We start from the raw sequence: 26,796 nt of genomic DNA on the forward strand, positions 1-26,796 counted from the left end.
AGGTTAAGTGCACTGTTTTTCACTCCAAATTATATGTCAGCCACATAAAGCAAACAATATTGTTAATGTGAAGTCCACCATAATAGGATACTAAAGTCAGATATAAAGTGCAACTAATTCAGACAATAAAACTGCTATTTTTAATGCCATTTTGTTCTGCATACATATTGTCAAATATCAGTGTCCCAGTCCTGAATCCCTGAAAATAACTAGCTCTTTAGCCACCTCCTTCCTCTACTTAAATTTACTCACCTGAACTGTATCACTGAAACGAGGGGCCTTCCCTAACTTTGTTTTTGCTAAGCCATCAGGCCCTGACTGCATCCCAGAGGCATAAACACTATTCCAGAATCAGTCATTTTCAGAGGGAAAAGCAGAAAAATAAATTAGATGGATTTTGACAGGGTTAAAGCTTGTTTTTTCTTCACCCATTTTCTTCCTGTTTTCCAACCGTAGGATAAGAACACAATTACCTTTGGCTCATGACTATTTCCCTGCCCTGCAGAGAGATGGTTTGACCCATATGCTGAACTTTTTAACTGCAAGAAGGGCACATGAAACTCCCCTCTCCCTAACTCGTGTCATTACAACCTTCAGAAACTTTTACAACCTCCAACTACTGAACAGGTGAGACAAGGACAAGGAATAAGAGTATGCTAAGAACAGCTGAAGTAGCATTTGCGGAGATACTATCTTTTCTTAAGTCAGCAGATACAGAGATACTGAGGGAAACTAAAGCTATTTGACACTAAGAGCCTCTATCAGACTTGAAAAAATAGAGCAAACATCAAGCTATGGAAAAAATCTGAAAACAATTAGACAATCTTAAGAAAAGGGGAGTTAAGTATCTGTAAAGACAAAGAAGATTTTGGAGGGACAAGAATCAGGAAATCATAATATATTTCTCAAGCAGGAGAAATAAATACTTAGCACCTAGAGAAGAGTTGAGAGTTCTAAGGACATGTTACTCAGGAAAAACGATAATCTCCTGTAACACCAATGTCTCCATGACACTTAGTATCTAATAGGATTTTACTTTTGGCTCCTACATTCATGTTTTAAAATATTTTTGCAGTTTCTCTTGAAGATCAAGACTATAAAATCAGGGAATTTTTTGTTTGTTTGTTTAAACAAAGTGTTCCCTTTCTCAGTTATTTTGTCCATTACTAATTGCCTGTCAAGTTTATTCTGGTGTATACTACTAACTCTATTTGATTTCTCTCACACCAATAGCACTGAATGCACTGGATAAAGTATACCATATGCTGACATTTGCATGTATAAAATTATCTATAAACAATGAGTCTATTGTAAGAGTACAAGTATGACTGCAAGTGCAGAAATATCTTACCGCTGTTAGTCCAAAAAAGTTTTCATCTTAGGATGAGTTTGTACAGTTTACGGCTGTTAGTCAAAAAACATTTTCATATTAGGATGAGTTTGTAGAAGTTAGGGAACAGGACACTGACTTAAGACTGATGAAAATAAAAGTAAGGAAAGGAAGTTGGGAAATTTATTTGAAGGAATAATCTGTTTCAGGAGAAGATCAAGTAGCCTATGATACATCATGTGTGTAAACAGCATGTAACAATATACAAACAAAAAACAACAACATGCCCAATAGCTTCTTTCTTGCAACCATAACATATATACTGGTCAGGTTATTCTTTTGAAGACTCAACCTTTGTTTCCTGAGGGTCACCCTTAGACTCATGATGTAGATGTTATGTCTTATCAGATCACGGACAGATAAATCTGAAAGCCTTTGTTTTCTAATGGCCTGACAATGTGTAATAAAATAAGACAAAAAAACATAACTGCTACAAACCCCTCAAAGCTAAATCCAAAATGTATCGTTACATTACATCTAAATTATACTATGTGCAGCCAAAACAAGTTGCGTAGCATAGCACATAAAATGATGTGGACAAGTGGCAATTGCCATATATTTGTATACATCAGAAATGTTGGATATCAAACACCCATCACAAACAACAAAAATATTCTGAGTTTGTATATTTCCCCCTCTCTAAATGAATTAGAATTTCAACAACCTTCATCCAGAGAAATTTATAACAACCAGCAATTTAAAAAAAATAGTAAAACAATAAAAAGAATTATTGTACACTACTCATTAAATTTCAGGCATCCTTTAGTGCTAGAAAGTTCTTCTATTTAATTAATGTAGAAAATAGTACCGATATTAGAGATGCTTCCCTTTCTTAAAATATCACCCTAGAATATACACTTTACTACTTTAATACTTTAGTGCTAGATACAGATGTGTTGGCAGTTATTCATAGTTATTTTCACAGTGGTGACCATAATGTTTATTGTTGAGAAACTCTTGGGGTAAAAACATACAGCTAACCTCAACCTCATCTGAGCAAATGTCATGCCAAGTCACAGATTCTCCAAAACACATTAAATAATATGCAATGTCCAATGTAACATGTGTACATCATTCCTGAAACCAACTAAACAACACTACAGACGAGATACAAAGCAGAAAAAAATAGAAGATCCAAGCTCTTCACAGAATGTAGAATAAAGTTATAACCGCCCTTCACAATAATTTCAACTCAGAAATTCATTGCTTCAGTATTTCAAACTATATAAAATATTTTCTATTCTCAAATCAAAAAGTGTGGCGTTTATTGCATGGAAGTTATAAACATACAGGCATGCAACTACAATCTTTCCTCAGAGTTTCATGCCTAATGGTCTATTCTTGTGATTGACAGCTCTGGTAGACTCAGCTGAATGCGGATTTTAATGAAACACCATTTTCCAAAGGGAGACCATTGTGCCAGAATTATTTTTGTCCTAATCATAACTTTCAGCATGAAAGGGCCTCTCCTTTTCTCCTCCATCCTCAATATAATTTTAAATTGAAATACAAAACTCTTTTTACACAATTCAGTCTACTGATTTTCAGTAAGCTTTGCAAAAAGATATTTTCTTGAGCTTATGTAAAGCCAGAAAGATAGACCATTTTGAATAAAATAGGCCTTGGACAATTTCTGTAATAGAGGGCTCCATTCAGATGAATGCGGTATGTCTATCAGGAGACCTGTCATCATCGACTGAATACAGGGGATCTAAACAGACATCCAAATCCCAGAAAATGTGAGTCTTCATCTTTACAGTGAAAATAAATTCTAGAATATGACCATTTACAAACCCAGCTAGGAAAGCTTTTCAAACGTGCATGAGGTGTTAACCAACACAGCTTTCCACATCTGAACTTGGAGGCAAATGGACTTGGCATAACTGAGCTCACACTGAAACACGACAGCTATTGGCATTAGCTAGCTCAGGCCCAAGCTCTTTGCTACAATGCCTGTCAAGATTTAGGGGGAAAACTCAGAAGAGCTGCGTATCTGCAAACTGGATGTGCACCCTTGCTGAAATCCCACATTGCAGCCACTGTGAAATTACTGTCAAGCACTGGGGCTGTACGCACATACACAAGAGAGGCAAACCTTACAAATTCAGTACTGCAGATTCAAGCCTGTCTGTGCACAGGTTTTGCAAAGGAAAACTTTAAAATAGCTGCATACAGGGCACAAACGGCAGGTTTTTGGTAGAAGGGGGCTGCAGTCCTGCCTGGCGTGGGAGGTAGCCTGCAGCCAGTCACAGCCAGTTCCAGACTGTGCTGAAACAGAAGTGGCTGTTATTTGGTAAAAAAGTTAAATTCAGCTAAGATTCCCAAGTCCAGGCTGTTTTGCCTACAACATGCTGCAGTACCAAGGTGACTGAGATTGTTCCTTAAAGCTTCATACTAAGCAGAAAAATAATAGGCTTCAGACTTTTTGTCTCAGTATTTATACAAAACACCACTGGTGTAATTATGGCAGTAGTGTATCCAATAGCCTGGGGAAATACAAACAGATTGCAGTAACATCCACTTAGGTTATCCTTCAATGTATGTCTGAGCTAAATAGCACTGACAGAAAGTTCATCAAAATACATTTCTCCGGACTGACCAGAATTAGGTCTGTATTGCTACCCTACTCAGGAAGCATGGGCATTGTAATTACTTCAGGCACTCACCTGGCATAACTCACATCACTGTTACTTCATTTCAGATGCTCTCCAATATTAACCCTGTTTTCCTCTCAGATTGTGTGATAAATCCATGAATCACACCATTTAAAACAAGAAAGCAAATGACAGTGCTTCCTACCTTAGGAGCCTAAAAAACCCTGGCAATTGCTAAGGGTGGGATATTTACTTTAAATATAAAATCAGATTTCAGGCAGCAGTGAACTGTACCTGTAACTCCTCTCTTTCTGTTCAGTGACCTCATTCTAACTCATAGATGCTTCATATTTATCGGTAATAATTGGCACACTCCTTGGTAGCTGAAAAATACTGACACATCTAAGTCTATGGACTTAGGTTGTAGTTCTTAGTTTCCTAAATAGGGCAAACAATCTGAAATAGTTTAAGGCATTTAGCTTTTTTATATTTTCAAGTTTTCCTAGTAGGAGGTGTACTATATTCTTTTGTTTGCTATTTTGAAGGATAGAAAAAAAATAAACAAAAAAAAGCCCAAAATTCTTGCATTATGGTCTCTTTAGAGAAAAAATTTGCTCTTGAATTCAAAACCCCAGCCATGTTGGTCTTAATCAGACACATTGAACACCTTAATTCATTAACTGAAGGATTATAATTAGCAAAATCAGCTGTAATGCACAAATTTGTGAGGGTACTGTTTTGACATTTTTTTTCTAAATGTTCTCTAATTTTTATGAAAAATTTTTATAATTTTATGAAAAGGTGATCGTTTTCTGACAATTTGTGACAGTATATCTACATACTAACAGTTCTAAGAAGAAAACAGATGATTACATATGAATTCATATGATGATTCATATGAAATGAGAAGAATAATTTTACTTGAAAAGTTATGTACTTACTTATGTGGTGCTCAAATGCTAAGACTTGGGATGAAACTGAAGACTTTAGCATGGCACTCAACCAGTAATATCAATTTCTTGCAAAGCAGTACCATTCTAATGTACATCCCAATGTTAACCATCATTATTGCAGTCAAATAGTTTGTGTTCTTCACTGTTAAACAATTTTATTGTTTTATGAGCTAGGTAACATTTATGAAAACAGCAAGGAGATGAAATCCATTGGAGATAAGAATCAAAAAGTTTATTTTCCAAAAGTTTCCTAGACCAACTTCACCAGTCATCAGTACTTTGAGGCTTGATCATCTGGAAGGGGTTCACTAGTCAAATTAACATTCTAAACTTGTAACCGTTAGTGGTAACAAAGCTTAAAAACAAAACCTCCTGGGGAAAACGCCTGCATTCAAAATGATTTTCAGTGCCAGTCCATCAACATGACAGCTGTTTCTTAACTTTGTTCTAAGAGTGTTCATTGCCATTTGGAAATTCACCACTTCAATTCCTGTTGATATACTGCTAAATGCAATTGTTCTGAAAACATCACTTCCTAGAGCTGATCTCTCAGAGACAATAGGCACCTGACTAAGTTTTCCAATTTTGTTTGAACACTAACAGCATTCATGAGCCTGCTCTGTTAGCTTCTGAGGACAACAAGAGAAACAAGATCTTGGTCTTCACCACTTCACAGCCTGGCTAAATACCATGCACTAACACGAAGGAAAAGAGAGCACTGTGGTCATCTAGGCCAGTCTCTGAAAACCTCAGTTCCACTTACTCCAGTTACATGCTGGAGAATAGTTACTTGCAAGACTGAAGTAACTAGTTACTCGTGAGACTAAAAGTAAACCGGAGGTAGCAATGCCGGATGCTGTGAGCAACAGCTGTTTCTGTCATTCACACCTGCTGTGTTTTGCTCATTGTCTGTGCAGTTATATCTGAGAACCCCTTTAATGGAGGGGGGGAAAGCTAAATAGCTTTTATGGATGCTACAAACAACCAAAAAGGATGTTTCTAAAAGGTGGTCCATATGGCAGGTGAATCTGGGTCAGTGCTGCATCATATGTTCCCAGTTGGAAGCTAGAGGGTAGACGGCAGGAAAAATGATTCCTCACTGTAAGTAAGGAAACGAATTAATTGCATGAGGAAGTTACTAGGAATTGATGTTATTAAGAGGAATTTCAGAGAGATGATTTTAGCACAGTAAAAATGTTTATTAATAAATATAAACAACAGAACTTAAAGCCACAACAGAGCTGAAGTTGTGACTTCTCATATGCTAGTATCAATACATTAATAAATCATTGAGTTAAAGGACAGAAAACATTCCCCATTTCCCAGGTGATAAAATGCTGCAGGACAGCTGTGAGAGTTCAGTGGTCTCTAATTGTCCCCCTGCCCTCATCACAAAGCACAGTGTTTGCTTTTCTAGGGATATTTATTATCAACAGAACAATATCCTAAAGAGATATTTATTTTTGTGTTTGTCCAGTAGTCCTTCCTTCATGATCTTGCTTTTTCCAGGTACTTGCCTCTAACTAAACTTCTTTCTTGGCCTTCTACTGCCATTTACTCTAGAGATCAAATCCACATCTTCTCTGCCCTCTTTCCTTCCTTTTAGAGGTGTCACAGATCCTCAGCAGCTATTTAAGACTTTTCTCCATTATGGCCTTCCTATCCTGAACTTTTTAAAAGCACTGTATACAAAACTATTGTTTCAATATAAGTCTCCATGCAAACATCAATAAATTGTGGAGGTTTTCCTTCTCTTTTTTGGTACCTGAATGACATTCGTATCTCAACTTACTAGCACATGGATGATCATAAAGCCTTTTCTTAGAGCCCTTGTACAATAACTGACATGTTCTAGATAGCGGAAGTAGGTAATAGGGTTAGTAATACAATGCACAACTCCACAGAGGTAGAGTACCCTGAGGCGTGCCTTCAAGAGGCTTAAATTGCAAAGGACTGCAAAAAAGACTGGGAAAGGAAAACAAGACATAACCACTGCCTAGTGCTGTTGCCCTGTTTGCAGCTACAGAAGAGTCATTTGTCACCCAGTGCTGTATATCTGAAGCAGCCCAAATGAGCTGAACTGCTGGCTTCCAGGCTTGCATTTTCTTCCCAGCCACTCATTCCCATACCTTCTCCAGCACACACAGCCTGCCAGACCAGCAGAAAAACAGGACGTTTTACTTACTAAGAGCACCTTCATCTGCAATTTCAGCAATTCTCTACTTAGCCCTTCTGAGAAATATCTAATACCAGCACAGTTACAATGCTGGCCAGGCTCACCTTGTGCATTTCCAGTCTTTCTTCCACTTGCTCCAAGCTTTGCAAATTATCCCAGCCTAGCCTATTGTTTTGGTCATCCTTAGAAAACTTTGCTACACGTTGTGAATGCAAGTACATCAAAACTGTATAGTGAATGCAACCTAAGCCCATAAAAATCACATAGCCCCCAAATGCTTTGCAAGCAAGCCTACTCTTCAGTCTGAACCTTAGATAAACTCTAACATAGAGCAGGCAACAAATTTTCAGTTTGCACTCCTCTATGCCTGTGGCCTAGTGATTCCCACTTCCCCCATCACCTTCACTGGAATGTCTTGCAACAGTGTCAGAGACAACGCATTGCTGCTATGTTTAAGCTCCTTCCAGTGGCACATCTAGCACCACACAATGGGAAAAGAAGACACTTGACCCAAACCTCCCTTTGAAACACAATTAATTCACTGCATCTGATACACAGATGTTTCAGGGCAATGTGGGGGTATGGCACATTCATCATGTCAGCCTGCCCTTTGCCCTTGTTCAAACAGCACAGGCGTAGTCCCTGAGGCAGCTGGGGCAGCAACAGCAGAAGTCTCCTCCTTGACTCTTGTAGTCCCATAGCCCTCCCAAGCCATTTTTCTTTGCTCGCTTCCTTGTTCACTCATCTGTTTTGAAGCAGCCTTGGTCCTTTCTCTGTGTTTCTCTATTCGTGCTGCCAGATATGCCCAGAATTTTGCATTTCAGCATTCACATTGCCTGGATACATTTCCCCACTCCAAAGGGAGTCCAGGACCCTGGACTATGGTAGATGCCAACCTGGTTAACACAGAAGTAACAAAGCATGGTGCTTCAATAATTGTGTGGTTCCGGCTGTATTAACTACAAACAATTATAATAACACAGGGGCAAAACTGGCTGTGTGCCAGCACTGTGTTGTGGTTTAGCCCGGCTGGCAGTCAAACACCACACAGCCGTTCGCTCACCCTCCCCCCTCCCTCTCCGGGATGGGGGAGAGAAACGGGAAAGTGAAGCCTGTGAGTTGAGATAAAGACAGTTTATTAAGACAGGAAAATAATAATAATAATGATAATAATAATAATAATAATAGTATTAATAATAATAATGTGTGCGAAACAAGTGATGCACAATGCAATTGCTCACCACCCGTTGACCGATGCCCAGCCTATCCCCGAGCAGCCGGCCCCCCCCACCCCGTTTTGTTCCCATATTGTTCAGCATGACGTCAGATGGTATGGAATACCCCTTTGGCCAGTTTGGGTCAGCTGTCCTGGGTCTGTCCCCTCCCAGCTCCTGCTGCACCCCTAGCCTGCTCGCTGGCAGGACAGAGCGAGAAGCTGAAAAGTCCTTGGCTTGGTGTAAGCACTGCTCTACAACAATTAAAACATCAGCATGTTATCAGCACTCTTCTCATCCAAATCCAAAACATAGCACCCTACCAGCTACTAGGAGGAAAATTAAGTCTGTCCTAACTGAAACCAGGACACACTGAAATGGTGAAATGACATCAGGAAAAATAAAGGGCGCACAGACAGATTAAATCAGGTGTTAAGTTATCTCAGTGTGGGAGAAGAGCAAGAAGCCTGCCTGAAGTGGGAGAGTTGTCCTGGATGTAAACCTTCAACTGAAAATAGAAACTGTTTCCAGAAGACAGTTATTTCACTCTCAGGGTGGACTAGCTTGAAATAAAAGAGCAAATGTAATAAATATATTAGAAGTTATATGGGTTTGTTTATATATATATACACAAACGTGTCTGGACTTGGAATAGCTTGTTCATTAAACGAAGTTATTCAGAGAAAACCCTGTTGGGTAAAGAAAGTCATAAGAAAATTTAGCCTATTCAATTAAAGACAGAGGTCCAGATAAGCCAATAAAATACGCCTTCTTCAATTCACTGCTGAATTTCTCTGCAATTAAATTTACTCAGGGTCAAAAAGGCAATTTAATGCATGATCATGTGTTGAGTCTGCATTCTTTTTCTAAATTACACAATGTGGTAATTTGATTTTTAAAAAGAAGTACCGTAGAAGATCTACACACATCCCAAAGGCCTATCAAACACACGGCACATTAGAGATGAAAATAATGCATTTCTTCTTCTAGTCATAGTATCCTTGACTGATGCATCTAAGAACATTAGGCAATAGTGTCAGACAGAAGTGTATTTTTAATTTCCCTTTATCATTTTAAGTCCCTTTCTTTCAAATGCCTACTATTATTCTTCCTAAGGTGTGAGTGCTAGGCATAATTTGTTCCTTCAAACTCTAGGCAATTTGTTCAGTAAATATATGCGTGAAAAGTTGCAATTATAGGGAGAACTGACAGCACTGTACATAACCATTGCTGCCATTTGCTATCAGGAAGACCTCATTTTCAGAAAATTCTCATTTGCTCAGAACTTTGCCAAACTTTAATTGCAGTGACACTTTATAAGGTTCAATATCTGTCTCAGATTTTTTTTTTTTTTCTTGAAACAAGGCAAAAGCCCTTTAGGACAATTATGCTAGGGAAATCTATTGTTTGCCAATGAATCTACAAAAGATTACTGGATGTGAATCGCTCAGCGGACAGAGAGAGGGGTAAGAAAATACAGGGGGTACAGGGGGAACTGAAAAGTAAAGTTTTGAGGAGTCTGCCTGAGAAGGTAATACAGACTTGGAATCAGGAAAAGCAGAACTAAGAGCTGGGACATAGGCATAAAAAAATGGAATGAGGAGTCAAAGAGAGGTTTTTTTTTGTTCTTTGTTTTAAATGAACAGCTAAAGTTAGCATGGTTAAGAAAGACATATCACATACACTATAGACAGAGAAGTGACTGAGATTAACAGGATCAAGAAGAGAATTTGGGTTAAGTAGGCAGACAGGAGCCAAGATTAAATGAGAAACAGGTTACAGACGTTTCTAGAAGGGTCATGCATATGGAGGAAACAGAAGGTTTATTACCATGTCCCTCTCCTGCCTGCTGTATGCCACCTCTTCTCTCTTCACTGCTGTCCCAGATCTAGATCTACATTGCACAAATGCAGAAACCCCCCTCACTGCAACCACATGGCTATGTACTAGTTGGTCACCCAGATCTGCTCACCTTTGTGTGAGGACAAGTCCCTGTTTCAAGCAGCTGTTTATCTTATCTCCCCTTAATCACTTCCATGTGTTGCCTGTTGTATAGTAGTGGCATGGGCTGCAAAAGGCAAATGTGGGCAATAAAAGAGTTCCTCTAACCCACTGCTTTTCCCTGTGCTGTACTACTACTATACAGCTTTCAAGCAATGTGAGTAGTCACACTGTCAGCTAGGGATCTGATATTTTAACATTGGCCATTGGTCTCAGGTAGCTCTGCAACCAGTTTCGCTGTGCTGTAGCTTCCTGCATCTCTGAAGACTCTGCTAGCAAACATCACAGTGTGCAGTCTTCACACCAGTGCTTGTTTTGGGGAATCTCCTGAAGTATCACAGTGCAGCTAACATTGCTTAGTTTCCATGAAGTTTTAGAACCCTTGACTCCCCGAGGATTCCCTTTGAGCTTTCTTCAGTTTCCCAGCCATCCCTGTGCTTTGCTGTCATTTCACTTCCACAAATGCTACCTTCCCTTTCTTCCTTTAATGTAGACACACACACACACACTGCCTGGCATCCTCAAAGAGTTAATACAGTCTGATTGCACAAAGCTTTACTGCCTCTTCCCTGAGATTCCCTTTCCTTGTAACAAGAACATTATCAGCAACAATTCAACATCTAAGAGCTCCCTTAGTGCCTGTTTCAATTTCCTCTGAAACATCCCAAAAGCCAGGCTAACTCCAAAGTCATTCTTATTTACTGATATCTTCTAAGAAATAACAAAAAATTCTCAGCTCCACTGAGATAGCTCCACTATCTGTGTGCTGAAATCATATTCTTGGATTCACAGAGAGACACACAGAAAAAAAAAAAAAAAAGTTTCAGCCTGGACTGATCAGTTGCTATATCATTATATTCTTATCTTTGATAAGAGAAGGGACTCACTGTCCACTCACTATTAGTTCTGTGATAACTGGTTTATTGAAATCTGCAGATCTTTTAAAATTTTTTGTCCCCTAATAGATCCTGCTAAAACAGGTAGCTTATTTTAATAGCTCATCTAATGATTTGATCTTTACCTGGGAAACATGTCCTCACTGTTTTCCTCCAAATATAAATTAGATAAATTAAAACAGTATCTCTACTGTTTTACTATGTGATTAGCACATCTGTCAAATACCTTTTTCAACTCTTGAACTGGACTGATCATTATTGTTGACCACCATATATCACACGCCTCCCCTGCTTTCTTTCAACAGTTAAATACTTTATCTTCTCCACGTCTTTTAAATTCACTCTGCTCACCTTCATACAGACTCAGCTGTAGAATGCCCTTCATCTGAAATTAAAACCTTCTTCTACTGTTTTGTCTCCCTCACAATCACATTCTTTGCTATTGCCCTCCTTTGATGAGCTACAATATTTCGCATTTTGTATTTCAAAAAATATTACTCATAAAATTAAATTATTTACTCAAGAAACTACTGATAAGCAATTTTGTAAAGTGCCAATAATACTCAAGCTTTATGCATGCATACTTGGCCAAATGCTACCTTTCCCCAAAACACACATCTCTCCCTACCCTCAAAAGCCTAAAAATTTGCCTTAGTAATTTTCTTGGTAACTGATCCATTTTTCCAATTAAAAATAGCCCCTATGCAGAGATTAGCTATACATTCCTGTATGTTCAAGCCACAAAATCCAACTTCTGACTCACTGACAGGAAGCCACGTATGACTGAAAGAGTCAGGCAATGCTGTCCTCTAACACAGAGTTCTGCGTATTCTTTTCCACAGTAGGCACCCTATTTTTATATATTGATATATGACATTTATTTATATTATATTATATTATATGTTTATATATAATATGTTATAAGCACTTTTCATATTTTGACAGGAATTGTATTGTTTTCCCTCCAAAAATCTCAAGCAATTCAATTTAGTTGAAACAGTCTTTGCCATCTTTCACCTGGAGTTCCAAAATTTCTAATTCAAAGCCAATTAAGGGCCAATATACGCAGAATGATGGTTATCACTTTTGCCTAAATGTTGAATTATTTGCAACTCATTCCCATTTGTTGAAATCCATTTCAGCTTTGTCTTCTGGCTAGATACATTGCAGTTGCCTCCTACCAGAAGGTTCTCTTTTGTCTCATTGTCAGTTGGACACTACCGTACTCTGGCAGGACCAGCTAGTCCAAGTATTCACCTTCAAAGAGCACCATTTGTGTTGTTCTCCTACTACTTCATGTAACTTGGCTGTCAAGGCATATCAAAAATTAATTTTAAGTGCAGGAGAAGAAATATGCTCTCAAGTTGAAAAGCTTGCCAAAGGGAAAAGTAGCATTAATAACGACATTGCAATGCTTATTTACCGCAGGGAACTTTTCAGTATCTTTCTGAAGTTAAGTAACAACATATCTGGTGATAACCCAAAGGGAAGGAGACTGCAACAATCAGGGACACTAACTCAGTAGAATATGATTTTTTCTGCTAGTATGTAAGGCCCAATACTGGGGCTGCATCATCTTCTCACTCGGGACAAGAGTTCCAAGAGTTGAATTCCTGCCGCAACTACTGGTCCACCAGCACCGACTTCCCATGCTAGAAGTGAGCAGTGACACGCAGTCTGTCACTGCCCCCAGGCAGTTTGCAGTCACCTCTCAAATCAGATTCTCCCTTTCTATCAGTGATTTCCATAGAGTTCTCTAAGTCACATGTACTTAAAACAATAAAAAAGACATCTACCCACAGGCACATCAGTGAAGACAGCAGCTTCAGAAGACTACAGTCATTACTAGCACTTGTCTTTATGTTGTGTGAATCGAGTTTGGTTTTGATTTGCAAAGCTGGGGAGGTGGATTACTCAGAATTATTCTTCTATCTGTAGTTATACCGATAATGTTTACAGTGTTTGTAAAATCAATAAGAGTTATCTTCCTGGAGTTATTGGCATAAACCCAACAGAAAGCAGAAAAAAAATAAAATTTATGGTGTTGTGATGTAGATAAACCTGTGGAGCTATGGATTTTTTGGTTCACCAAGCTGACTGTATGGACTCCTATTACAATTGCATGCATGCAATGTTCACACACACACACAAAAAAAAAATTCTTTATGAAAATCAAATTTAGGACTATATTTAAACAGAAGATAATTTATATAAGTAGAGGAGTTGTTAGTGTACCAGATGAAATTTGAATAGGCAAGTGGCAGGAACACCACATCCTAGAAAGAAGCAAGAGGTTACGCAGGAGGGGGCACCACATTGAAATTCTTGCCTTTGACAGTAAATCTTGGATTTAACTGAGGTCATGGAGACTAAACAAAAGCTGAAGAACTTTTGGAACAGAAAAGACATGGAAATTAGTATATCATGAAAAGATGAGTAAGAGAGAAAAAAAAAATCAGTAGTATATTTAGAGTCTTTTTCCTCCCATGACTGGTAACAGAAGGATTTGTGGCAGAGAGGTTACAGCGGGATAACATCAGAATACTAAATAAGACTATAAAAATGAATGAGGAGACATGACAAGCTAAAAATATTCAAGCATCACAAACAAAACTTTATTGAATGGAAAAGGACTGATAATATATTATCACAATTGCTTTAATTGAACACAATTGTTTTAATTCCATACGCTCAGATTACACTTAATGGAATCAGGATATACACTTAAATTTGTGCATGTTCCTAACTTTCTGTATTTTGAATATTCTTGATATATTAATTTGTGGCAAAATTTGAGTCTTAAAATTATCCAGAGGATGCCTTATAAAGCAAAGAGGTATTTTTCCATTTTGATGGGAAGCAAAAGAGATGCAGAAGTTACACAGCTAACATCATGTATACAAAATAGTAGAAAAAAAGTATGAACAGACTTGCAGTAAACATAGCTATTACACGTTTTCATTCATTTAGCTGTAAGGTTTTTATTGACAGCATTAAAGCCATTCCTGAATAGCTTTATTCAGGAATCAAAATGAGTATCTACACCACAAATATCTATTATTTCAGATCTTACCTGAAATCAGCATGTTATCAACCTCTGGGAATAATTATTCAAGTTGACATAAAATTTCTTTCCAAAAAATTTAGAAGCAAGTCAATAAATAAGCAAGGAAGGTTCTTGCCTTTTCTAGAAAAAAGGCTTAGTTGTGAACAGATGCACCTGAAACAGTATGAAACTAGGCAGTTTTAAGTTTTAGTTATTCACGCTTTGCAAATAAAATTTTACCTCACCAGAGGAGGAAGGAGAGAAATGACAGTTCTATCTTGACTTTCACATCAAGATATTTACAGCCATCCTACCTCTGTCAAATCTGATTATAAACTAGGGATCAGCAGGCAAGAGATTAAAAGCTCATCTGAGTAGATTCAACAAATGAAATTGATAAAAATTGCCCATAGTGCGCCAGTTTTACAGACACAGTCAGCCGGAGTGACATACTATTGGAATTAAAAATATGAGCTTTCTCATTCTCTCTCTGGCTTTGAAATGCAAATGAAAACTGCTGGAGTTGTCGAACAGCAAGTGCTAACCTTTTTATATACAGTGAGAGTCTCCTCCTGTTAACAAGTTTTGTGGAGCACAGGATCAGCATTATATTAAACAGAGATCCTTGCTGATCCTTTTTTTTTTTTTTTCTGTTCTTATTGGAGAATTTTTCTTCATATGTATTATATGCATTCAATTTCTACGCTGGAAGAAAAGGAAGTACTTATTGCTGCATCTGCTGTTATGTACTTCAGGTGCTGCATCAAAACTAAAGTCATTTGAGTACTTATCTACCTGCTCTAGAGAAGCCACAGCCCAAAAGGAAGAAGTGGCCAGGCCAGCTCTAAGGGCAACAAGCCCTATAAATAGATGTTTGTGTACATAATCTCTATCAGAAGGATGATCAAAGAGTTAAAGACAGAGATCTCACTGCTTAAGAAGAAAGTGGTATGTGTTTGGTTTTTTGTTTGCCTTTTTTTTTTCTCTCCTCAAAGTTGCCTTTCCTACCACCACTAAACAAATAAATGGCATTCTGCTCTTTTTCAGTTGCCACAATGTAATTTACATTTGCCAAATACTTTTTTACTGACTTTACAGCTTATCACCCTCATATGTTTTGAGCATGAAATGATGCAAGTTAAAAATGGGTATCCTTCAATTTTCTGATACTCTGTAAAACCATGACCTTTCTAAGAATATACAAATGTACCACAGAACAGAAAGTCATCTCAGCCACTAGAAGCAAACAAAGTGACACATTCTAAGTCTCCCCTTCCAAGAGCAACACCTTAGAGAGGAGGCAGACAAACACAAGCACTCCATACAGTACCTAATGCTAATTTGGGAGTTAACGTGGGCCCAAATCTGTGCCTGTTCCTTCAAGCACAAGAGCAGATGCAAGTGCATTCAGGGCACTGCTTCCTATAGCACGCAAGTGTCTCTCCCAGAAATGTGTTGGGTGTAGGAGTAGCGGACAGAGTAAGTTTAATTTCATTCTCCATGAACTGCAAATGCAATTTCTCCTGCTGCACCCTGGGAAAAGTACAGAAGCAAAACTATCCTGCCACTGTGGATTTACTAAAATTATTTTATTTTTTTAATGAATGGAAAAGAGACAGAAAGAAATCTAATGCAGAATAAAACTCTGCTGTTTATACATTTTTTTCAATTATACTATCTAAAATAGATGATTCACTTTGACATTTTGAAAGTTTTTTTTTTTTTATCTTTAGTGATAGCTGAAAGAAAAGTTTTGAAAAAAAAAAAAAAAAACACTACACAGAAAGTCAGAATAAGCACTTTCCACATCCTCCTTATCCTCCCCCATTTTCCTTTAGGAATGTTTCTGCTTTTATGGCCTAAATTCTTCACCTGAAGTCAAACCTTCTGTTTATGGCATCACAGTGGTTGCTGTGGACGTGATTATGATGTACAAAGCCAAAAGCGATGAGTTCAAATTTGGAATGTGCAGCGGTATCTCGCTAAACCTGCCTAAAGTAGTAGCAGATACTAAAAAAAAAAGCAGAGCATGTGCATTGAAAACAAGCAAATTAACTTTTTAAATGACTGTTTCCAATCAGCTTTCATTATCACAACTGTTTTCAGATACGTTACTATAATGGCTGTAGAGGCTAAGTGCTAAACTACACATATGGAAACAAGCAAATAACATGAGCAGACAGTGCTAACACAGATGGCAGCAGAGTCCTAACCACGCTCTTCAGTAGTGCCTGCTGTGATTGCTATCTTCTTCTGTAGCAGAAACATACAGACAACAAACTGTGGTAACACAGACATGTACTATGCAGTGCTGCTCTGACAATGAAAGTACTTAATGTCACCCTTCATACAGCACATTTCTCTATGCCAGATTCCAGACTCAGAATGAGTTATGACCAGAGAACACAGATTCCTGAAAAAGCTATTAGTTCACTCTAATTCCTTCTGCTACAAGGATTAGTTTCACACACACCTTCTCACACATACACAAATTTAAAAATACAACTGTTCAAGAGCAGGTGCTAATTCCCAAGAAATACGTTAAATATTATAAATGGGAGAAATCTGTCTTGCCATTTTCATCACAGAGTCAGCCACTGCCAAATTTTCACACCCTTGGTGGCAGAAAGAGTCCTTAATTTTTCCCTGCATCAGGAAAAAACATAAATTACTTAAATTAACCAAATTAATTTCCAAACCAGGTGTTGTCCCTAACCTTAACACCTGAAGTATTACCAGGAGTGCACAGGTTATAAATCTTTGTACTTTCAATATCCCTGTGTGAAGAACATTAGAGTAGATGACAAATTAGAGAAACCAGAAAGCCACATATACCCTTTATGTTTGGTTATTTTTTCATGGAATACAGTTTCACGCAGGACAAGAAGTGGTTCTAAGTTAAATTGAATGCCAAGGTCCAAGGAAAACCATGAACATTTCTGAATCAGACCTGTACTGATGGAAATGTTTACTCATGTACTTGTTAAAAACAAAAACCTGCAAAGAGCAGCAGGCCAAAGGCAAAACCAGATACCAGATAAAAAACAGTTGGGGATAATGAAAGTAAGAGGAAAAAAAAAAAAAAAAACAAAAAAAAGCAAAACAGATGTTAATGGCCACAGAACTCAATCTTATCATATTAAAATATTATTAAGCGTAGAAAATGATTCTCTAAACAATCTTTCAACACAAGTGCCTCATAAGGCACTTGTGCCTGTGGCCCAAAATATCCTATACGCAACTGCAGGAGTGTTAACAAATTAATTATATTAGCCTTCTAAATACAGCTATTTAGAAAAGCAAGACAATGGCTGTTAACACCAAAAAATACTAAGTGCTTCCTTGGAAAGAAAAACAATACTCTTATATTCCTAGAAAACATATTACCAGCAAGCTCTCACTACTGCACACATGCTGTATTGCCTGGCAGTTTCCTACCTGGAAGTGCCATTGGAAAGCACTGAAATTCACTGGCAGGTGAAAGAAGATAGCAGGACATACAGATGAAACAGAGCTGCAACTTTTTTCAGCAGGTTCATCAAGCCAGACACAAGGCGCACCCAGAGAAACCCACCTCATACTGCTGGTGGGGTGGCACATAGAGCCTCAGTGCCGGCATCCCCAAAGCTGGGACACAGAGAGCACTAGCAACCCAGATCCAATAGGACTGTCATGTTTCCTGACTCCTAACAAAAGAAGCCAGAGACAGATCCCAGAAAAATCTGTGAAATGCTCCTGATGTTCACAGAGGCATTGAGTGAGTACTGGGCCCGTAGCTCCGTGGCTGCTATAAGGCCATGGCTTCTTTGCTCTTGGCTGCAGAGCTCAAGAAGTGAAGCTAGATTTCACTGAAATGTGGGATGTTTGGTTCACAGACTATTTATTTATTTATTTATATTCATTTTTAATCTGATTTGAACCAGAGGAGTTGATGATTCACAGGAAATCGCCTTGGTTACAGAGCATGGTGTAGGAATCCAGGTAGACAACACTTAAATAGACCCAACACTAGTTCTCTTCCTTTAACATTGCTGAAGAAAGGTGAGTGTACCAGAGATCGGTGATCTTACTCTAGAAGAGAATAAAAGGTTAAAATGAATATTGAGGCTGGACCTCTAAATCAAGACAGATGCATTCAGGAGAGAACTTCAGCAAATTTAAGGAAGAGATGAAGCAAAATAGAGCAGTCTAGAGACTGAAGCCCTCATCCCTGTCAAAAAAACAAACAAACAAACAAAAAACAGCAGAGCATTACCTTTCAGGCTCTTTCCATAACAACCAGGGAACTCTGTTCTATAACTATATTGGGACATTCCAGTTACTTGAGTTGTCAAGACTCTTCTTGCCACAAAATCTTACCTGCACTTATTTATGCAGTGGACAGCCTCAAGGCTACATACCTGGCACACTCCTCTGTATTTCTCAAAAAGTTACCATGTTTCTTGGTGCACTGTTATGTGGGATCGCAAGCTTAAGAATGGCTGCTGTTACTCTTATTCAGAAAGCCATGCATACAAGCAAATTCTTACTCTTATGTGGTATTTTTTCTGGAACAAGGCAGTTTGTGTTATGTTTTACAAACGATACTTCAGATCATCTGAAGAACCATTTCAGCACCACTTCCTCTTGGCCCAATTTCTACACAGACATGGCCATCATGTAGAACTCCCGCTTCCGCAGAGTTTTTAGGCTTAATTTTGAATTTGGACTTGAGAAAAAACAAAAAGCTTTGTCACATTTTGTGCTTTCTCCTTCTTTGGATATTTTCAGTACTGGACCTGAGAAAAACGTGCGCAATTTGTTCTGATGTCACAGCTGACCCTGAGCAGGAGATTGGACTAGATACTTCCTTAGGCTCCTTCTGACCTGAATTATCCTCAGTTTCCTCTAGAGGTACAAAATGGAATTAGAGTATAACGGATGGAAATATTTTAACTTGATTTTAAAAAGAGCCATGCAGCTTTGTGACACCATACTGATAGAGAATTTTGCAACCTTCCTCTTTTTAAACAACATTGTCTTAAGTTTGTATGTCTACCATCAAAATGGCATTATGGTGCTACAGGAATAAAATACAGCAAAAAAGCTGGCCACAATCCAGGGTGCATCTTCAGATTGATGCCTTCCTGCAACAGAAGAATTGCTGAAAGTTATTAAGAACTCTGCAAGTCCCTCAAGAGTCACTTAATCACCACTTCTTTCAGATCATCTGTCTGTGTCAGCCCCCAGAACAAGCTGCAAAACAAACCAACTCAAAAAGCCTAGAAAATAAGCTCACCAACTGCTATTGTGCATAAAGCAAGTGGCTATGTCCCACAAGCTCAAGTCTTTCAAAGATCAGAATCTCATCCCAGTCACCACAGTTTCTGCAGGGTGATCCTTTCCCTGCCTTTACAGTTGTAATATAGCACTCTCCCAAGAAGCAAAGAAATTGATTTGGACTGGTTTCTAAGCCTAGAGATTAGGAAAAAAATACTGCACAAAAGAAAACACAAAACATGTTCCTATTACAATCAGACTATTACCACCCCTCAGCGAAGAATAACCAGACTTTCTCCTGTTACACAGTGAATAAAGCCAGTGATAAATTCCTCTTTGCTTTGTTAGAGTTACCTTGGTAAGCAAAGGTTTGGAGCAACTGAGGCTGCACCATCAACATAAATAACTGACCAACCCCTCAGGCTACTTCATGTTAACTGAAATCAATACGTGGACTCGGAGCAGCCAGCCAGAGAGAGCCTACAAAGTCCAACATCATCCATACTGGAAAAGGGAAAGACCATGTTTCCATAAAGCATTTCTTATGTTCTAAAGATCACTTGGAAAATCCATTTTAAAGCCAGTTGAAAGTATCTCTTGAAATCACAAATAGCTAGAAGGCCAAAAATTTAGCTCTAGCTTAAAAAAAAAAAAAAAAAAAAAAAAAAGTTAAGAAAAAGAGTTAAGAAAAAAGATTGCATTCCCATTCCCTCACTCCCTCTAACTCACGTTTGAACACTGTAAGCCACATATTAATCAACTCAAGTGTAGAATATAAGGATGCCTTATGCTTAGAAATGATGCAGAAGCCTGGAAACATTCTGCCCAGCACAGCAACTCATCTGTTCTGTGATCCTGGCTGATGTGAATGCATCACAAGGGTGCCTTGATCTTTCCACATAGAGCTTCTGATTACAGAACCTCCTCTCACTTACCTCCAAAAAATAAAATAAAAATAAAAATCATTTGTACACCCATTTCTTGTCTAGCAACAACCATGACCTCCCACATGAAACAATAGTGACTATCAGCCAAAAAGAAGAAACTGGTAAGGACACCTGCTTATACTATATGTGAATTTCCTCAATCCAGCTTCTGGAGAGAAAAGCATCGCTTCTCTACTTCCCATTCCACCCCCTCACTATAAATGCCAGCAGTTTAGACAGCTCTAGTTTCAGAGTTTCAGAGTGGTAAGTATTGAGCTAAATACTGGAATGGTTTATACAGCAAAGCTCAATGCAGTCATTGACAATAACAAGTCTTTTTTCTCACTTCTTTCCACAGGCTCTTGGTTTTGTTATCACAAACTAACAGCTCTACTTTAATCCACCCCCAGGAGAAGGTTCTCCCCACTAATTCCTATTCCTCTTTTATGCTTTTCGATACTTTATATAGGAGTACAGCATCAACCACTCTTTATGAAAATTGGCCATAGAGAGCACACAAAAATATTCTTAGACATCATAGCACACAAGACAAAACCACAACAACAACAACAACAACAAATCCATAGATTTTACAAAACATGTAGGTTTTGTTTGTAAAACAGGTCCTTCAGCATTTACTAATCCTTCTAAACACAACAATTATTATTTTTTTTTTCATGGAAATAATGAGAATAATTTCAATAACACCACCACAATCTTAAGGCTATGTGCTATTAAATGAGTCAAGGTACAACCAGTTTAATACCTTTTTAATAAAAGGACACTGAATTGCAAAATACTCTGCTTATGTAGCAACCAGAATACTATCTGCAAGCCCATGGCTATCCGCACTCACATGGCAATAGGTGTGAATTTGCACCTGCTGGCACAGGCTTTCTGCCACTTGGCACCTTTATTTACACCATGCTACTTGCCTGTTGTAGTAAAATTACTAAATATCAAAGAAGCCCACTGTTGTTTTGTTTCATTTTTTATTTAATGCTTCAATATTTTAATTAGCACAAATTTAAAAACGATCAACAAAATCAGAGCATATCAAAGTGAACCTACAGTAACAACATTCCTGGTTTAACTGTTGTACATGTATGTGTATTACAGCTCTGCTGTGATTTTGTATGATTAGAAATCCTACAGCCTCCACCCAATTTCATATACATGAAGGCACAGTACAAAAATGCTACCCTGGAATTTCATGAGAAAGAAGTTGAATCCTAGTAGAATAAAGATATTCCAGGTTTTGTGATGGCTTATCCTGCTGCTGCTTAGAACAGCACTGGGTCAAGTCCAGCCCAAATACATATGGGAAAGCAGTTGGGAGTTGCCACAGTTCCAATCATTATGGTGATGTGATGAAACAAATTCAGTGCATAAACAGACATTCCAACTTTAGTTAATGGACAAGATGATTCATTGTTATAACATGGCAAGACTAAATGGAAAGACAAAGGCAGAGACACTAGACTGAGCGCTGAGACTGGAAACTTCCAGATGTGAGTATAATATGCCCCTGAGCCAGGGTTATTCAGAAATATAAAATACTTCAGAATGTACAAAAATGAGATAGTTTCTATACTTCTGTCAGAGTAACTACTTCACCTAGCTTCGCAATTTAAACTGCAAGAGCCAAATTATCAGACAAGTAATTTTTTTCCCCTTTTAAAGCACACCTTGCATTTCCCATCAAAGTGATTTGTGACCTCTGTCTGATTAAAGCTCTCCAAACCTTCTTTAAAAAAAAAAAAAAAGTCTGGTTAAGGAATGGAGAAGAAGTCTTTAGTTTCTCATCTATATTTCTCTGCAGAAATTGAATTTAAATGAACATCATAAAACTGTATTTGCAGTCAGTCTCTAAATTCTAGATGCTGTGTTTGTCATTCCATTGTAAACTCTGATTTAGAATAATCTATGGCTTTGTAGCTCTGGTTACTTATTTTTAATTGTACAAGTTGTAATGTTAAGGTTTTATTATTGTCATAAATAAACTCTTCCATGAACTAGGGGGAAAATGTCAAATAAAGCCATGTTACAGGTATTTGCTAATTTTATCATATGTATTTCTGGCCAAGAAGAGTATGGTTTTCCTCACACCCCCCAGTAACACCAATGTGAACTTATTTGAAAAATACTACAGAAGGAAAACATTTTTCAAATTAAAAAAATTATAATAATAATAAATCAGAGACTACCAATGACTGCTACCATGGCTTTGAGTTACTGAGAACCCCAAGCTTCACTGTAGAATAGGAAAAAAATAAAAATAAAAATAAAAATAAAAACCACAACAGAACTTGACTCTTGAGTCACACAAGTTCTCTAAGAAGTTGTTCCTGTTATGCATATAGTAGTACAATTAAGTTAAGCGGTATCAGCTTGTGTTCACATCAGTGGAAAGGCTAAGAGAGTTAAAACTCGCTTAGTAAACCAATCCTTCTTGATCTTCATGTCAAATCCTTTATCCGTCCATTGCCCTTGAATGCCATGTCTTCACAGCAAGGTCTGCATTACACATGGCAAACATGCTCCCTGACTGATGCAACAAGACCACAGGAGCAGATGAGGCATCTAAGTGTTAGTAGATCCAAACAGAAACAACATCAATGTTCATACTTGATGAACATGTAGACTAGTAAGTGCCTTAAGTTTCAAAGTTTACCTGCAGATTATTCCGGCTGAGCACAGAAAGGCTTACTTGCTTTGAGAACTTATATTCCGTTATATTAAGAAGACATATATAACGCCTACATGAATTTCAGACATTCATTTTTACAAATACCACAATAAGCCACAGGTAAAAGGTGAGGTGTAGAGAACTACGCCTCCAGCACAACAGAAGATTTGGTTATGACTGCCTGAATACAACCAAGAACATTATTTCCCAGGAGAGAGAGAAAGAAAAAGGAAGAAGCTGACAGAAAATACATTGTAAATATTTCAGAAAGAAATGTGTGAAGATTATACCATCTGAAATTGGAAAGTTTATAGGACTCTTCATTTTTCTACTATCAACTGTAGAATTAGTCCAGTCCAGTTGCAACCAGAAGTTGTTAGCATGTGTGCATACATCGAAGCATGTGCACCAGGAAAACCATGGTCAGGCTTGTAGGTTTTTTCCTCCATCCCATCCTTTCCCTAGTTCATAGAGAACATAGAGAAGTCCAATTATCTGGAGCTATAACATGCTGACTTCTATCCTTACCTAATGAAGGGGAGACAATAGATTTCGTCCTGTTTTGTGACAACTCTAGATAGGTTAAGACTAAAACTAGTCAGCTGGCTCAGGTGGAAAAAAAAAAATTGTGTTGCTTTAGCTCACACTTATTTATTCAGCCTGCCTGGGTGTGATCCAACATGTTGGCATGATACTGACTGATTTCATTGTGCTGGCTGAAGCACAGAGGACTTACATTTCCTAGCCTAAACTTGGCACATTTTTGTGAGAAATTAAAAAATAAATATTTGAAGTAATCATTTTCTAATACATCACTGGTGTGTACACACTCCTACACATACATCCAACACTATTTAGTTACATTTTTCTCACTGCAGGTTTAATACTAATGATGCAGAACTACTAGTTTACTACAAAAGTTTTACATACCTTTAAAAATGTATATAAAAATATTGCTTTCTCCTCAGCAGTTTTGGTGGCATCAGAAAATGTAAACATTTTTCTCTCTCATAGCCTCTAGTCACAAACTTTCCATACCTACTCCCCAAGGGAGGAGGTTTCTTCAATGCATACAGGCATCTCAAAGTTTTGTTAAGTAGTACAGCAAAACACTACTTGATTTACACTATGGTTTCCATTATGCTAGTCCTTAACATCTGCTTAGAAAGCCTGTAGAAGAATTCTGACTGTAGCCATCCATGTGGTTTTCAGGCTCTTGAAAGATTTTACAGGTAAAGTGCTATAAAAACAGGCTTTTTATAAGATCATTAATATTTATCATCTTATCAGGATCTTGAACTTTTTGTCTTGACAAACACTTTGTTTACTGTCTAGACCACAGCAGGTGGAAATGCTAGTCCTACTTTTCATCCCTTTGCATTTTCCAAAGTTTCATTGCATGCAGAATGAACGTCTGTACACGAGATTATAGAAAATTTCATGTTTGTATTTGCGTTTTGAAGCATTTGAAAAATACAGAAAAGTCTGAGGTCACGATGCCATAAGTACACGGTTTGATCATGAAAAAGCTTTGTTTTACTTGCAATTGATAAGATAAAATTGTTGATTAATAAAGCAGTGAATAAGCGCACTTGATATAGAATCATATAAAATAGCTCCATGTAAAAAATAAATCGACAGCTATATTTACTCACACAAAAGGCAAGAAGAACATCAAAGCTGGCAGATACTTATAAGTTGATGCAGTCTAAAGGCAGGCTTGCTCACATGTTCACAGCTCAGTATGCCTGCAGCACCCAGACAGCCTTAAGTGATGATTGGATAAATGTATCTTAATCCAAACACACACAGAAATGTCATGTGTGGTCTTCAGCTGGTGTCAATCATAACAGTGCCATTGAGATCCATGGAGCTGTGCCATTTTTCTACCAACACAGGTAGGTGGCCAACTGGAACGGTTTTTGCAGCAAGAAGAGTAGGAAAGAACAGCATTATTTGCTAAAATTTAAGTTCTCTCCTGTTCCTGCCGCCTCCCGGTTCTGTTGTAAAAAATGAATAGTTCTTGTTTCATTTTGATGATTGCATGCATGCATGTATGAATGAGTCGACCTGGTTAAAAACTGCTGACAGCTCACTTATAAGTAAGATACACCAAAAAGTATAATCGTGATAACTCCTCAAACTCTTCAGCCTGAATATTTTAAGTATGTTTTCCGCTCCAACACAAGGTGGTCAATATTAAATTACTTGAGTCCATTCTTGGAAAACAAAGTGTTTCTAAAACTTTGAAATTTTGACAAGCATATTAAAGTAATACTGCATTCCCCCCTTTCCCCCTAAAAAATATAGATAGATAGATAGATAGATAGATAGATAGATATAAAAGCTCACTGTAGCATACAGTCAGCAGTAGGGACAGAGAAATTAGGTCTAATTTTGTTTTTACCTTACATCTGTTGCTGTTAATGGGTAGTAAATGGCGTTGTAAATAAGTCCAGAGCACCTTGCAAGGACAGTACTGCAGAAAGAGTGATTACCCTTAAAGCACAGTTGAAAATTAACTGGGATGCGAAATATCTGTGCTGCAGTGTAATTTAGTGTTCCGTGTTGATACAGTAATTACTTAAACCAGAACTTAGTGTCGTATGATACTTTACAAAACACTTCTAAGAAGCAACAAACAGACTGAAGCACACCACACCTTTCTGCTACCCTGAATTAGAACCAAGTTATAAAATATCTCCCCACAGTAATTAATTTACAGTATAGAGACCCTGATAACATCTTAATCTTGGCAGCATACCGCAGCATCGCAACTACACAATTATGGCAAACTTTCTGGCGCTCAAAGAAGGATTTCAGCTCGGCCTAACCCCTCGCACCACCCGGTCTGTGGGCAAACACGGGCTCTAACGGGGGCAGGGGGGAACCCTGCCGGCTTGACTGCATCCCTCTTGCAGCCTGAGCGCTTTCCTTGCGAGTTATCCCCACCGCCAGCATCACAGTCAGACAGAGGAGCCTAAGTACTTACAGCTACAGCCAGCCATTTGTATTCGCTAACTGGACAGCATTCCTCCCCTGCGCGGTCATTTCTCTCAGAGTTTTTTGATACCCACTGAGGCTGTGCTCGGACTTTGGGTCCGGTTCCTCCTCGCCCTCTGGCAAAGGCGGCAGGGAGGCTGCCCGGCGGCGGCGAGCGGGCGGCAGGCGGGTGACAGCGGTGTCACAGCGGTGACAGCGGTGACAGCCGCCCCGCAGCACGGAGCTCCCCCGGGGACTGCCGAGCCCCGCAGCAAGCACGGAGCGGAGCCCGCACACGGCTCGGCCCCCCCGGGCTCGGGCTGGGATCTCGCAAACACCCCGGGAGGGGCGTCGGGAGCCTGGGGAGCCCCGGCGGGTTTGGTAGCGGTGCTTCCCAGCACTGAGAGCAGCCGCAGGCAAGCCAAAAAATACTCCGAGGACTGTCCCCGGGTTCACCGGCTGCAAACGCTTTCCGCCACGATGAAGGACGCCGCGATCGCAGCGAGATGCTCCTCTCCCCAGCGCCCGGCAGCCAGCAGGAGAGAGGCGCAGCTCCAGCGGAGTTGGGGCGCCGGGACCCCCCTCCCCTCGCACCCACGGGCGGGCGAGGAACACCATCAGCCCCCGCTCGGAGCGACCCCAGCGGACCCCCCCACCCCGGGCCCCCGTC

At 38.8% G+C, this 26,796-nt stretch overlaps 1 protein-coding gene and 1 long non-coding RNA gene across 4 annotated transcripts in view; both read right to left on the reverse strand.

Moving 5' to 3' along the window:
• Positions 1-26,796, reverse strand: part of ZNF385D (zinc finger protein 385D) — a 438,227-nt gene that overhangs the window by 411,306 nt on the left and 125 nt on the right. The gene's annotated exons all lie outside the window — the stretch shown is intronic.
• LOC121065233 lies at positions 13,865-26,774 on the reverse strand. Of its 3 annotated transcripts, XR_005816948.1 has the most exons (6): positions 26,222-26,774; positions 25,552-25,608; positions 24,800-25,054; positions 23,435-23,605; positions 19,309-19,396; positions 13,865-18,341 (listed from the first exon to the last, which is right to left on the reverse strand). It is a non-coding gene; the product is annotated as an uncharacterized LOC121065233 (long non-coding RNA). The 3 variants fall into 3 exon arrangements; XR_005816946.1 differs by lacking the exon at positions 23,435-23,605; XR_005816947.1 differs by lacking the exon at positions 23,435-23,605 and having other exon boundaries at positions 25,552-25,643.

This window comes from Cygnus olor, chromosome 2 (genome assembly GCF_009769625.2).
Source record: "Cygnus olor isolate bCygOlo1 chromosome 2, bCygOlo1.pri.v2, whole genome shotgun sequence".
Lineage (NCBI taxonomy): Eukaryota > Metazoa > Chordata > Aves > Anseriformes > Anatidae > Cygnus > Cygnus olor.